This window comes from Vicugna pacos, unplaced genomic scaffold (assembly GCF_048564905.1).
Source record: "Vicugna pacos unplaced genomic scaffold, VicPac4 scaffold_19, whole genome shotgun sequence".
Lineage (NCBI taxonomy): Eukaryota > Metazoa > Chordata > Mammalia > Artiodactyla > Camelidae > Vicugna > Vicugna pacos.
This window is the reverse complement of record NW_027328740.1, coordinates 71,270,919-71,286,791: the sequence shown is the minus strand read 5'-3', so window position 1 is coordinate 71,286,791 and position 15,873 is coordinate 71,270,919. Positions and strand designations below refer to the sequence as shown.

Genomic DNA, 15,873 nt, shown 5'->3' with positions numbered 1-15,873 from the left:
CACAGACTCCATTCAAGTAACTCTAGAAATTCCTTCCATAGGGGAATGAAAAGATGCACAATTACTTATGTAACCAATTCTCTATTGCTGGATATGATTTCACTTCAGTTTTTCTTCCCACCATTGTAAACAGTGCTGTGTAAATGCCCTGATGGGTACATCTTTTTGGACTAAATTTGTTTTTTCCTAGAGGAAACGATTCGTAGAAGTGGTGTTGAGTCAGTGTGTACGTACGTTTTTCAGAGTTTACATATCCATTGACATGTCGTCCTCTGAAAATGTCGCTCATGGTTTCTTCTCCCACAGATGGACACTAGATAGAATATCTTTTAAAAATATTTGCCAATATGATGAGCAAAAGTGCTTTTTCATTGTTTTAGTTTGCATTTGATGACCAGTGAGGTATTGAGCATTTTTCACTCATTAGCCATTTGACTTTTTTAAAATGAATGATTCCTTTTATCCTTTGCACACATTTAAGTGGGGGAGCTTCTTGTTGGTTTGTGACAGCTCTTTGTATGTTATGAACATTAACTTCTTGTCTTCAACAACATGTATCACAGAGCTTTTTCTTGTCATTTCTTGCCTTTCATTTTGTTTAGGAGGATTTTAATTTTGGTAGTGTCTCAAAATATTCTTATGATAATAAATGTATTCCTTATGTGTTTTATCTTTGAAATTATTCTTAAAAATAATTTCTTATACTGGAATAAATCTCCTCTGTAGGTTTTTTTTAATCTCTAAGATGGAGATGATAATAGTACTTGTTAATGTAAGGGTAAGTTGAGTTAATAAGAACAAAGTGTTGTATTTGCTGTTATTAGTACTTTTTTATATTTACATCACTGTCTGTAAATTATCTTGTGGTCCTTATGAGAGGAATAGTATTTATTCTTTCTAGGTGATTGTCTGATTGTCTCAGGACAATTACTGAAGTCATACTTTTCTCTTTGATTTGAAATCCCACCTTTACAAAATACTTATGTACACTAGAGTCTCTTTTTGAGCTCATGGTTCCCTTCTGTCAATCTGCCTTTCTTACTCCAGCACCATAACTTACATATTGTAAAAATTTATTTAATAATTGGCAGTCTGAATTTTTTTTCATTCTTTTCTTCCATCCCAAATTTTCTTGTCTAGTATTATGATTTTATTATTCCTGAAGAATTCCAAAATATTTTGTTCAAGTTAAAAAAAATCAGATTGGAGTTGTCATGGGAGTTTTCAGTAAGTTTTGAATTATTCTGATGAGAACTTACATCTTTACAAAACTGCTTTCCTCCATGCAATTTGTTGATGTCTCTACATTCTCACCTCTTACTTTACCCCTCAGTACAGCCCTGAAGTTTCTCCATTTAGAACATGGGCATTATTTTTTAACTTATTCCAGATTATTGTTTATGTTTTTGTCAATTTTGTAAGTGAAAATTTTTTGCTATTATATTTTTAAACGCTTAAAACTGAAATTTAGAAAGGAAGATTCGGTTTGTAAATACTCACTTTGTAATTTGTCATTTAAAATTGTAAGTATTAAGTAGTTGTTCCAGAATCCTTTCTTTTTTGTTTTTAAAAATTTGTGTCGAAGATTCTCAAAATGTTCATAGCTAAGTAATATAGGTGGGGAGACAGATGGAGAGAGGTAGTGTGGCTCATGTACAAACTGTGAGCAGTTTCATGGCTGCCTTTAGGCTGGAGAAACCACAGAAGAGCCCAGGTTAGACAAGGAATGGCTTTGTATGCACTTGAAAGCCAGCTTTCCTGCCTGTATGGTGAAGCCTGGTGGGCGTGGCAGGTAGATGATCAAGGTCTGATCAAGGTCATTTGCTGCACAGAGCGCTGTGTCTGTGAGAAATGGTGACCATTGCCATGGCAAATGCTTGGTGCCAGGAACAATGCAGGGGAGCTGGGGAGCCTGTGTTAAGGATTTTCCAGTCCTGGGAGTGGGAAGATCAGACTCTGCATTCAGATCTGAGTTTGAATTAATCCTCTTTAGTTTACTGGACCTCTGACTTTTGTCAAGTTATGCATCCTGTTTGAACTCCTGCTTTGTTGTCTCTCAAAACAGAAGAATTACAGCCTGCTGCTAGAGTGTTTGATCAGGGTAAATGATTTGTGTCTATAAGATGCCACGTACAGTCACAAGCTCAGTGAGCAATGAGCTGTCCCCTCTTCTCCTGCAACTCAGTGCTCGATAAGTCATCAGCAGAAAGCGAGTCCCTAATTTGTATGTGGTGCAAGGAAGAACAAAACTAACGTCTTGCCTTTCCCTGGCAGTATTCTTACTTCTTTGCTTCATGTACCTCTTTCCTCCTTCACTCTCCCCTTTCACCTCCTCCACCAAGAGCCCGAGACTCTCTCAGAACACTAGATTCAAATTATTTAAATGTTGGCTCATTCCCATGAAATGACAGTGACTTAAAAAAACTGTACACATCCCAGAATTCATTGTATTTGATTTACACACACACACACGTGCACACACACACACACACACATCAGGCTACCTCCCATTTACTGAGGGAGAAGGGCCACTTTTTCTGAGTTTTCATTTACTCAGCGTGAGAGCAGTCTCTTAAGCAGAATTTCACCTGGCTTCGTGCATGGTTTTTTAAATTGGATTTCTGCTTTTTGTCCATAAAAATATTCTCCTACTAGAAGACAGGAAGTGGAGACATAGATATTCTGCTGAGATATTGGTGTTATCATATTTGAGTTTTAATGGACATAAGGCGGCATAGAGTCATACATTATTATGGATGAGAATCCTTGATGATGTAACTTGGACAAGAATCTGGGTCTCCTGCCATCGTGTCCATGCGGGTGAAGAGGCAACTGGGTGGGGGATGGCAGGGAACCTTCTTGCTTGAGTTCCAGGTTCTTGTTAGTTTTCATTGCTCAGCTGCCTTTAGTTTATGTCCATGAGGCCTCTCATGGGAAGGTCACTATGTCCTGAGAGACTGAGTTACTAATCAGCAGAAAGCTCTGGACCCACTCATATTTTCCAGAGTTTTTCTGCTGACCTGCTGACACTTTATATAAATGAGACCTAACAAACTACTGGATATAAAATCCTTATTGTTATCATTTGCCCTCAAGTTCCATAGGAATGGGGTGCTGTCTCAGGCTGTCTAAGGCTAGATCTGAACAAAGATAGGGTGATAGGCTCCGCTGCTGGACCCTCCCCAGTCGAATGGGATTTCCACCTTAGTTTTTAGAATCAGGCAGATGAGTTCAAATCTTGTCTTTACCAGTTATTAGCTTTGTGACCTTGGGGAAATAACTACTTTTTTGGTTCCAATTTTCTTTATCTGTAAATAAGTTCAGTATTTATTTTAGGGTTTTTGTTTTAGAATTGAATGTGCTAATTCCCTAATTTATTCCTAAAATACTGATCACATGGTTCTATGCTGGTGCCTTAGTAGTTGATTGCTAAGGGACTCAACAGTGAGAATGGGGATGGGGCCCCCTGGATCATACAGCTTATATTCCAGGATATGCTTGTAAAAGACAAGATTGCAGTGGATTTTTAGTAAATGTCCATTCCTTTCCTAATCCCCATTGATTGTGTATATATCTTTATACTAATATATGAACAATTTTTTTTGCAGTTTAAATCTCTTTGTAGTATTTAAAGAATGTAACTATAACAAAAATACGTGAAATAAAATGACTTGACTTTTATTTTCCTTTCAATAAGCAAAACAAAATAAAATAGAAAAGAAAAGAAAAAGTATTGAAGGAGTAGAAATAATTTTATTTCCGTGGAATCAACTCCCTATGTTAGGTTTTTCCATTGTGTTGTTCAACATCATATAAAATTGACAGGTTGTGACTTCAGTGTTGATAGCTAGGTGAGTATAGTTTCTTTTTGTGGTTGTCTTTGATGAATTATTTGCACTAGATCATAAATGATGTGCATGTTACATATTGGAAACGAGGAAACATTGGAGACATACTACCTCCAATGCAGTCATTTTGTTACCGAGTCCAAACTCGTTCTGCTCGCCGCATGACAGGCCAATAAACTGGGAGATGAGGTGTTGGAGCAAGGAATAGTGACTTCACTTGCAATGCTGGCAGACCCAGAAGACGGCAGACTGATGTCCTGGAGAACTATCTTCCCCAAGTAAGAATTCAGTCTCCTTTTATACTAAAAAGGGGGGGGTTGTGGTTGGTTGTTGCATACTTCTTGCTTTATGAATTGTTTGTCCTTTGAATCCGCTGTTCTTGCAGCTGTCCATGTGGATCAAATCATGGTACCCCTGTAAAACCTCCAAAAAAACAAAGGCTATTCTCTATTATGCAACTTGCCATCTCTACAGAAGTGCAGATGAGCTAACATTTTTAAAGATCAGGGCCAGGAGAATAGGCTTTCCTGCAGATTTCAGGCTAAAGGCAACTTTCTTTTTCAAATGGTGCAGAGCTACCAAGTCTGAGCCTAGGAAACAGGGCACAGGTTTAAACTCAAAGGAACAGATTTAACATAGGGTAAAAACTGTTACATTTTATTACAATTCCGTTTCCAGCTTCATAGATAATATTAGTAAGAAATACGAGCAATTTTGTATTTTTGCTTCTTAATAACCGATAAGTGTACCAACTATATTTTGTGAGCAGGGATGCTGTGCAGGCATTGGGGTGACAGCAAACTCTTGTAGGGGGTGGCCGACCCTGCAACATCTCTGATGCCCCGTGAGTGTTGGTGAGGGTCCCCGTAGCCAGGGGCTCTCTTCAGGAACCAGCATATGGGCATTGACCTCTGGAGACCTCTTTTTCGGCTGCAGGAATTTTTTCAGATATTGAGATTGAAAAATCACTCCAGCTGGGAATAATTAGGGAAAAAAAAAGAAAAGGAAAAGGGTTTGGAGTAGAGTAGAAGAGTAGGACTTAAGATCACGGAGCCTGAGTGCTTGGCAGCGGGGCCTCGGGAGAGAGGGGAGCAGAGGTGGGGAGGGGCCTGGCTCCGGAACCAGCTCCTGTAATTGTCCCTGCACGCAAGCCACATAGCTTTAAATTGGCCTGGGCCACCTCTCTGGGCTGGATATCACCCTGGGCAGAACCGTGGTATCTGTAAAGTAAAATGACTTCACAACTATTGCACAGAGCTGCAGGTGTAAGAGAGCCTAAGCCTGTCTCAGAGTGCAGGGGACAAGCGGAAAGGAATGGCAAAATTTCCACTGACAATTGAAATTTTGTTAAATAGCCTGCTACAGTTGTTTGCATCACTTGAATGAATGCAGGCATATTTCTGTGGGCATTTATAGGTTCACTGAACCCCACCAGCCCCTCTTGCCCCCATCGGAGATGGGCTTTCTCAAGCACAGTGCCCCTCCTGCTTGGGTGGAAAACGCTGCTGGTCCTTGCCTGGGGCCGGGCTGCTGCAGGGCACTGAATCCCCGAGGCACGGCCTGTGAGACACGACAGGAACATCTCTGCTCTTGACTGGGTGCCTCCGTTTCCCCTGCAGTGTAAAAATGCCGATGACTGAGTTAGAAGCATGCTTCCAAGCTGTCCATGTCCTTGGCATCCAGAAGCGGAGCCTGGAAGCTTTCGAATTTATCCAGAATGCGGTTTACATTCACCTTCAGCAGGTGAGTGTATGTCCTTACACAAGTGGAGGAATTACTGCAGTTTTCCTGGAACTTTCTCACTACAAGTCCATTTGATTTTTCTGTGCTAGGATTCAGTACGGCCTGCTAAAAACTCTGGAGTGAGATCTTGAAACCCTGATGAAGAGCATTATTTATTTCACTTCTCTATATGATACTCTTTTACTTTTAAAATTCAGAATTTTTGGTTGTTTCAAAAATTTTTTGGGGGGGTTGGAGAATCATGTTTACTCTAACCATCTTTGCAACCTGTTGCTTTGTGCCTCTCACCTGTCTTCTGTCACTTGTGAGGCGGTTCCATTTGTGACCCTGTCCGGGTTGTTCATGTTATAAAACATAAAGCCTGTAAAAGTACAGTCCCTTTTCCTCCGAAGACATTCCACAAATACTCCTTTAACCTGGGTGTGGTTTTAAGAAGACAGAATCTTTAGAACATGTCCTTGCAGGTTGCTAGTGCAAAATCCCAAAATCAATAGTCTAGCTCAACATCTAAAATCTTTCTAATTACCTTGGAATTGTATGGATAAGTGAAGCAGTTTGCTAAGAACTCAGACCAGGTTTAGAATACAGGTTGGTGTAGCTCAGCAGGTCCTCCCAAGCTGATGCTCTGCCAGAGGGCGGGGCCGAGGGGAGAGGGCGGGTCCTGCCCTCCCTGAGGTGACAATTTCATGGCAAAGACTTTCACCTGGTGAAGAACTTGGAGTTTCTTCTAAGAAGAGTGGGTCTTAAAAGAGTCCAAAAAGAGCGGGAGTGGCACAGTCCCATTTGTCTCAAGTAGGGGAGAGCGGCTGTGGGGCCACTTAGGAGACTCGTGAGTCCAGGTGGGCAGTGTTGGTGGCTTCCACTTGAGCGGTGGGACGGTCAGTGTTTAAAAGCGAACATATTGAAGGCATGTTTAGATGGTAAAAAGGAAAGGATGAAGGCTGGCTGTGAATGCAGGATGGAGTAAGGCCCAGGTTTCTGGGTGGATTAATGAGGTAAATGATGGTCCTTCTGTGCTCTGAGGAGGGAAAGCTGCAGAGGGAGTTCTGCGGAAAACTGATGAGTTCAGCTGTGGGTAAAGTGAAAGGTTGTTAGATGTGTGGTCTGGGAGCTCAGGTGAGAGCCAGTAGTGAGTAGGGGGAGGTGAGAGGGACTTTCAAATAATTTTGTATTGTGAACATACAAATAAGTATGAGTAATGACACATTTAACACCTCTATATTCTGGATTTAAAGCCCAGTAACATTTTGCTATACTGACTGCAGAGGTTCTTAATATTTTTTAATAGAAATAAGTAGAAACAAAATAGTGGAGTTAGTGAGCATCTTAGAGTAGATGTGTGTCCTTGTATGTATTTTTATACCTCATCTGTTTATAACCATAATCTACAAAAAGTTATCTTGCTTAGCATAAGAGTTAAACACAGGGACGTGACACACATTGTTGGGGGTTGAAGCTGATCTTCTCGGGCAAATTATGGACCCTCTCTTTGCCTTAGTTGCATCGTCTGTGACTGCCCCAGGGCCCCTCATCACAGCTGATTTCCTAGAGTAGATGTTGGGAGGGAGGCTGCTGAAGGGAGTAAGAGGTGGCAACTGCTAGGGATATTGAAGAGAGACAAAAACAGATTAAAGCCGATAAACTGAGTACAAATACCCTCTAAATAGAAGGAATCCCGCAGTGTTTTGAGCCGCTTATCATAAGGGAAAGAAAATCACTTGGATCCAAATCTCTTGAGCATATGAGTATTGTGGGTGGGAGGGTGTCATTATAAAAGTGTTGAGAAAAGGCCTCTTTGTTTTCCTTGACATTACCAGTAAGGATGGGGAGCAGAAGCGAAACCCTCTGCTTCACAGTTGAAGGTGCTGTTTTGTGTGAAACTGACCAAAGTTTGGAAACCAGTCATCAGCGATGCTGGCAAATGAAGAGGCTTCTGGATTGGGTGGGGCACTTGCTGTGACTTCCAGGTGACCTGCTGGCTGGGGGCTGTGTGGCGGGCAGTAGTTTTGCAGGGTAGCCCGGGCATAATCCCTAGCTCTGATGCTGCTGGTCTGATTAACAGACCTGGGCGCACACTGTCCTAATGGGGCAGCTCGGGATGTGGCCCTGCCGTGCTGAGAGCGAGAAGAGGGCTCCCCTGAGGAGGTGTTCCTGCAGAGACTGGAAACGTCCTCCTGCAGGGGAGGAAGAGCCTCTGAGCAGCGGGCCGGATGCACAGGCAAGACCAGCATGAGCACTGATGTTTCCGGGAGCCGGAAGTCATACAGTGGCCCAAACGGCCTTGTTCCTGAGAGACTGGAGGGAATAGATGCTGAAAAGGCAGGCTAGGGTCAGACCCTGTGGTGGGTTATGAGTGACAGGAGAGGATTGTTCAGGCAGGCATGAGACAACCCTGTGGGCGTCCCAGCTGGGGCGTCACGCCGAAGGGAAGAGCAGAGTTATAGACTTTGCCACTTATTAGCTGTGTGACTTTAAGCAATATCACCCCACCTCTCTCTATATATATCTTCATCTGTAAAGTGACACAGTGACAAGGTCGTGTCATCAGAAGTATTAGCTTAGCTCTGATCCTCTTTGTCGACTCTTGTCAGTGCTTCCCTGCAAGGTTCTGCAACGGCTGCTTTTACCCTGAGACGGGAGGGCATAGAGGGACACTGTAATACCCGAGGGAAGGAAGGGGTTGCTTTAAAAGCAGACATGTAACAGCCTGCAGCTGCAGACCTGCAGGCAGTTTGGTTGACGGTCCTTGAGAGGACTTTGGAGGCCTTAGGGTCGTCTTAAGTCTTGTTTCCCCTTGGGGACCGGATTTGCCTTTGGGGATTGATGTTGAAGATTTGAGCTTCTGCAAAGTTGTTTTCAGAGATGTGTATATACGTAAAATATCATATAAAATAAAATGATTTATTTAACGTGTGCGAATTTGTAGCTGTTAGGAACAGCTCTGTTGGCCTGGTCTCCACGGAGGACACCAAGGGTCAGCAGAGCGTGCAGGAGGGCAGGCAGCCTGCAGTGCTTCTGCGGGGTGTTCTCCCCAGCAGGGTGCTCTGCTGAGTTGAGTCTTCTACGAATTTTGTTGCCAGAGGAGCAGACAGCAAATTAATGAGTTCTAGAGGGATTGTATAATGACAGGAAGAAATAGGAACCCGGAGATTTTCCGGACTAAAACACGCTTTGGTTCCTGATTCAGTGTGTTCCATTACAGAATTGATGAGTTGTGTCTATTCTGGAACGTCATTGAAATAAACGTTCAGCCTATATGTTAAGGGCTTTGTTTTATTTGGCTGGAGGACTCGAGCCGGGATGACAGCCTCTCAGATCACTCTGAGGGACTGCTCCCAAGAGGTAGGGGAGGAGCTAGGATATATAGAAGCTTACAACAAAGATCAGGTAATTGGAACAATAAAATATTGCTTGTTATCTAAAGAAAACCAGATATCTCAAGTTCAAGTATTTACTGCTTTTCTATGTATGGTGAGAAGCAAACATTTGAGTCATTGAATTCATTCCTTTGGCAAGCCCCTGGCTATCTAGGGCCAGTATCCTGTCCTTTCTTACTCTGAGTCTGCTCAGAGGGCACCACTGTGAGTGGCTGAGAGGCCGGGCTGTAGGCATGTACTCGCTGGGGGTTGGCAGCAGCCGCTGATGACTCGGATTCAGGATTCTTTGTTTACTGTCATGGTTGCAGTATTTTCATGCACATTGTAGTGTTTTCATTCACAGTGCTCCCACTTGGTCCTAAATTTGACCAATATTTTGAGAGAAATTTCATGACCAATTTTGTCCCACGGTGCTAGGATGGCTCATTCCTAGTTCAGGTGAAGAATCTTCTAAGTTGCCATTCAAGGTGTAAGTTTTTTTTTGTCAGGCCCTGTTGATACTAAAAGTTCTCTGGATTACCTGTCTTACTAGTCTATTATGATACAGAAAGTGTTTACCCATCTTTGCTCATTCCCATAAATAGAATCACACTATTATATTTATTTTATTCAGGGTTATAAATTTTATCTGTTTCTTCAAGATGTTTAGCCATCATCAATCTTGTGGGCCTAGTTACACATTGGGAAATGTAACAGACAACAATTTTATAAAATAGACAGGATATAAGTAATACAGCTAGTAACGTTAATAAAGTCACGAGTAAGAATTTAATAGTCGAGAAGTTGTATTTTTGGGTTAAAATTTTGCTTGTGTTTCTGAGTTTGATCCTATGAGAAAGTTCATATTTATGGTCAGGGTCAGAGCAGGTATTAATTGGCCAGTTGAAATCTCCCACCTTGTAAGATCAACAGTGGCCTAAACAGAACTATAAATTCTTTTTAGAATAACGTTTCTGAGGGCTATCTAATTAGAGCCTTGGAGTAGGGAAACCCACCAAGGTAACACAGAAGTACTAGACATAGGTAATTTATCATAAACTTAACAAGTGGAGTAGATCATAATCAAAGGTTGGAGAAATTATCAAAGTAATTGGTATACAGTCCTGGTCCGGTGTCTTGGGTCAGCTGTCTAGCTCAGATGTCGTCTTCTTCTCATCCTGGTCTGGTAGCTTTTTCTCCATTTGGGCATTGTTTTAAGGTGAGCAGCACTCGATAGGCCAGTGCACTGCAGGGGATGTTTCAGATAGGAAATGAATCCGAGACTCCGTTTCCTTCAGCTTTGGTGTGTATGGTCTGGTAAAGAGTACCTGAAAAAGGGTCCTTCCATTCAGGTTGGAGACAGTTCTTTAAGTCATGCCTGTTGCAGTATGTATAATCCCCTGGCTGCAGGTCATGGGGCATTGGAACTTTACCCAAGGATAGATTTCTGAGCTTCAGAAACAAACCTAGAGTATCCTTTTCATAATTCAATTAAACCGTAATGTAATGTGACATAACAGCAAGGAATAATCTGGGAAGTGTCTTAGTAAATATGGACCTCAATTAACAAAACTAGAATTTAATATCCACTAAAATATAATTTATTTTCTCTCTTAAGTTACCCTCAGTTTTCTCAAATATAGCCAAATCAAGATTAATTTTTTACAAGTTAATTCTGATTATTTGATCATATAGGCTTTTTTAAATTGGCTGTGTTGGAAGTTTTAATACGGAGTCTCAGGGTAGAATGTTAAGGTTTGCTAAGGCCAAGAAAGACACGTCAAGGCTTTTCATGGGTTTCTGCCTTACAGATTTAGGTAAATTCTTTTCTCTTTAAAATCCTTAAAATATCTTTATACTCCTATATCTGTTAGGAGATGATCTCCCTAATTTGTTTGATAGAGCCACTGGGAACCTAAGTGTTTTTAGTCTCTTGAGGGATCAGATAGAGAGAAAAGATAAGTGTTCCAAGTGTGATTACATAGGTATAATTTATCAAATTGCTGTGAACCATAACTAGCTTAAAGAGAAGAGATTCTTTACATCTGGGAAACAGGTTAAAAGCCAGTAGTATTTCAAACAATATCAAAAATTATAACCATATTCAGCAGGTTAATCAGTCCCTTGTAACTAATTCTTTTAATGAGAGTTTTCATTAGAACTTTAAAATGTCTTACCCAGTTTAGTTCAGTGCTATAGTGTGAAATTTATTAGGAATCAGTAAATCTCCTTGAAGAGAAAGCATTTTGCAAAACCATCAGAAGAAAACAATTAACTGTCTATAAATGACAAAAATTTAAAAGCATGGTTAAACACCGTTACACTATAATCAATAAAGAAATCTGTTCACTATACCCATAATTATCACTGGTAACATTTCAGATATACCAGAATTTTAGGGAGTCCATATAATTTCTACAATATCTATATTAATAATATTGTCTCATTCAATATAACCTTAGAAGTTTTATGATTCATTTGACAATTCCATGTTATTTAAAATGCCAAATGAAACTTTATAGTTAAAAATCTCTCTTTGGGATGTTTCAGGGGCCTTCTGTAGCATCCCAAACTTAACTGGAGATTAAAAGAATTTTAATTAATTAAATTAATTTTTATTTAATTAATTAGAATTTTATATTTGGGGAGCTTTTTGAAAGATTTCAGAACACTTGATCAGATAAACATATAGATCACTGTAAAGTAGTACTAATTCATTAACAAGAAAATACGTCAAAAGTAAAGGCAGAACAGATCAGCTAAGTGGTATAAGAAGTTTTACAATCTGTTACTGAAGGAGGATTAACATTTTAAGAAAATTTTTTCCTCTTAACAGAGAGAAAAACAATTCTAATCTTGTACCAGCTTACTTCTAAGATTCATTTACGTTGCCCAATTTGTTTCTAAACTTAGCCAATTCTGACCATGTACAAAACTCTTCCCTCAGGGTTCCTTTTCCACAAGCCTTCCACAGCTTTCTATACTTATATTAGTGTGTCCCTTATTTTTCTTCTATTCAGAAGTAACCAGGTTCAGGAGAAAGTCACTATTTTTCATTAACAAAATATAATTCCATTCTTATATCTTCCTTTACGCATTTATATTACTTTCCTAGGATACTGAGATCATTCCCTTACTAATAGAGACTATTTCTGTGTGGCACCAACCATTTATTAATATTTCTATATACCTTTAGTTTCACTGTAAGAGGAAGTTAAATGTTAAGTAATTCGTATTTCAATGTTATTTTATCTGAAAATGGCATAGCTATTTAATAAAATCTTGTCATTTAACTTAATTTAGCACAACACTAGAATTTAAAGATACCAAACACTTAGAGATTATCTTAAACATACATTTTAAAAATATATTTTAAATATTTACCCAAAGCTCTCATCTCATTTGCATTTAATTTAATTAAAATTTTACCACAGCACATTACTTTTATTTTTTTTTGACAAATCTGCAACAGATATAACAGGATCTTATTTGACTTTCATTAAACCTAGGTACAGTAAAGGTATTATACATAATATTGATGACTTTAAAGATGTCTATATTAATTAGAACATACTTAAACTAAACAATATCAAATATTATCTTAATATTGAATATTTTCCATTTCACATGACGCTGAAAGTCAATTTGTTCAGTTGTTATTTTAAAAATACTTAATGTTTAAGCTCTTATATTTTTACGTCAATTAAGCAGAGCTCTATGACTTTGAATTTTTTTTCTTTAGCAGTAGAAATATCTCACTTCTATAATGTGTACACAGGCTTATAATCAGAAAAAAGCTAGAGATCTCATAGCTTCACTTTAAAACTTACTTATAAGATAGGTATAATAATAGTTGGAGTAAGCTGAATTTGCTTGCTCAAATCATTAAGGCTTACTATTTATGAAACAGACAGTTAAAATTTCTTCACAATGTCTGAAGGACCCTTCAGAGTTCTGAGTTCTAATATGCCAAAAATTTCTTGGCCTTAAGGTTTATTTCGTTGAGCTAATTAGACTCAGTCCTAGGTCACTGTTTGTTGTATTTATATTTCTGATGTGCAAGACAAAGACACTGTCTTCCAGGTCCCCAGAAAACTGCTCTCTCACCCAGGCTGTATTTTATCTCCTTAAATGGCATTTTTTTATCAGTGAGAAGAGCTGTAAACAAAGAATTCCATGTTTTAAAACTTTAAGGCTTACTTAAATATGTCTTCCAAAACTTGCATAAGGCATTTAGTAAGATCTCTTTTCCTTGTGTTATAAGTTAAACCCAGGGTAAACCTGTATTTTTTTATTAGCCACTCAAATTAGTTTTTAGTTTTACATTGTATTGGACGGCTTATGTAACTATATTGGTTTATTTTAATTTGTTCAATTAATATTTTCAGAGGGACAGATATGTGCCTAGCCTTATAATACCAAGAAGGGGAAGTGTTTTTCCTCTTAAACATATGTATCCCACAACACAAGCAAAAGTTTTGTATAAAGACCACTTAAATATACCAATTTCACAAACTTTTATCTCAATTTTATTAAATCTTATACCTTTAATTTTTATATTTATTAAGTTTAATCAATAATTCTTATTTCTAGAAGGAGTGCCAGAAACTTTTTTTGTGTGTGTGTGCATTGTATATAATTTTATAGAAGTCTCTAGGATGCCCAAGATTCAGCCAAAGAGCTTAGGCACTTCTCAGTTTTTAATTTCATTAATTGGTCTGTTATCCCAATTATTGATCAAGTATTTCAGTCTATATATACATATATTTCAAACTGTGGTAAGTAAAATGGGCTTGTTTGAACTTTAATATTGGGGGGGAGTAGGTGAACTCTTTGGCCCTTTTTTTTTAACTTTACGTTGTGTAGTATCAAAACCCTGTATGTAAATCCAAAAATGTCCATTTTATTTATTTGATTCAAAATAACCATATAAAAATATTTATCCTTTTGGGATAAGCCACTTATTTTTTTTTTGACATTTTTACAATCATTTTTCCAGTTATTCAACCTAATTAACATTAATTATTCTAAGTTTTTATTAGCATATCTAGAAACATTTATCAGAAAGGAAAACACAAACGTAGCTTTTCAAACCAGTTTTATTTTTTTAACTAAGTTCTTAGGTTAACCATTAGATATATTTTTCTACATTTAAACTTGATTTTAATAGAAACCATAAAACAACTGTTTATAATGAGATCTCTTTAAACTTTCACCAATTAAAAAGTTTTTCCAAATTAAAAAATCCATCATATGGCCGTCAATTTATATACAAATATAATATATATATAGTGATTTTAAACCAATAAGATGAAGAGGCCCTTCCACATGAGAGTCGGGGTGTTGCCTAAATAAAATTCAAAGGTTTACTCTCCAAAAGCTAAAAGCCTTTGTGGTCCAGGCTGATGCAGCAAAGTTTAAGATGGCAAAATATCTGAAAATTGGTACAATCAAAGAATTGCTTAGAATCCCAATTTATTTGCGTGGCCACCATATGTACACAATACTTGAAACTTTTGTATGGTGGAGTCCAAGGTTTCCTTTAAAAAATAAACTAAACATACATATACATACATACACACACTTAAAACACCCAGAGAAAGATAAAACATTTACATTTCAAGGACACAGGAAGAGAAATCCAAGTTACCCCTAAAGGGGATTTTGTTTTTATAAGTTCAGAATTCCAAAAAATGTTTTTATCAGGCCTGGTTAGTTATTTTCAGAGTGAGTTTTTTTTTTTTCTTATTCCCAATTAATGTTGTAAATTTTGTATGTACATAAACCTGGCTGGGGTAATAGTTGGAGACTGGCAATCTGTCATTTCTTTTTCTTTTCTTTTCTGTTCTTTATTTTTTTTTTTGAAAGTTCTATTCCCCATTGTAAGGTTGGGTTCTCAGAATAAATTTGCTAGTAAGATTTCCCACAGGGACAACTCTGTGTCATGAAGTCTTTGTGTCTACCACTCCTGGAAGATTCTCTGTCACCCGAGAAAGCTGTTACCAGCCAGGAGGATGGTCCGAATTTTGGAGTTGAAAGTTTCCTCATAAGAGTTTTACTTTTATCCTGAAAAATTCAATGGAGGTAACCAAATTGAGGAAAATATTAGACCAGACTCTTACCTAACCACTCAGTCCTGAACCCAGTGTCTTTCAACTTGGACTCACTCAGGATGTCTCCACTGGGTGAGTATTTTCCTCATATGTTTCCACCAGCCCCACTTTGGACATATCCTCAAGGTGGATATTTCCTGTTATCTTTCAACCAGGCCCCACTCAATATGTCTCCACTGGGTGGGTAATTCACCTCAGTTTCTTTCAACTGGAGGGCCACGTACCTGGATACACCGCCAGATAAAACTTAGGATCATCAACCAATATGTGAGGTCCGAGAACCTAGAGAGACTCACCCAAATTCATCTGGACTCCCCGCGGAGGTGGATGGGCACAAAGGGCCACTGCTGGTACCAAGGCTCCGGTTACTTGGAGAGTTCAGGTGGAGAGAAATCTGCTGTGGTGCTTCATGGTGTCCAAAACTGTTGACTGAAATACATGTGCAGCCTAAAAGTTAAGAGTTATGTTTCATTTGGCGGGAGGACTCGAGCCAGGATGACAGCCTGTCAGAACTCTCTGAGGGACTGCTCCCAAGAGGTTGAGGCAGAGCTAGGATATATAGGAGCTTTACAATAAAGACCAGGTTGTTGGAACAATAAAAGATTGCTTGTTATCTAAAGAAAGCCAGGTATCTCAAGTTCAAGAATTTAGTACTTTTGTATGTGTGAGAGGAAGCAAATATTTGGACTCACTGAATTCATTTTTTAGACAAGCACCTAGCTATCTCGGGCCAGTAGCCTGTCCTTTCTTATTCTGATTCTGCTCAGATGACACCATTGTGAGCTGCTGTAGCAGCTGAGCTGCAGGCCTGTC

At 38.8% G+C, this 15,873-nt stretch overlaps 1 protein-coding gene across 1 annotated transcript in view; it reads left to right on the top strand.

Moving 5' to 3' along the window:
* LOC140693519 (trafficking protein particle complex subunit 9-like) overlaps positions 1-15,873 on the top strand; it is a 335,939-nt gene that overhangs the window by 232,665 nt on the left and 87,401 nt on the right. The gene's annotated exons all lie outside the window — the stretch shown is intronic.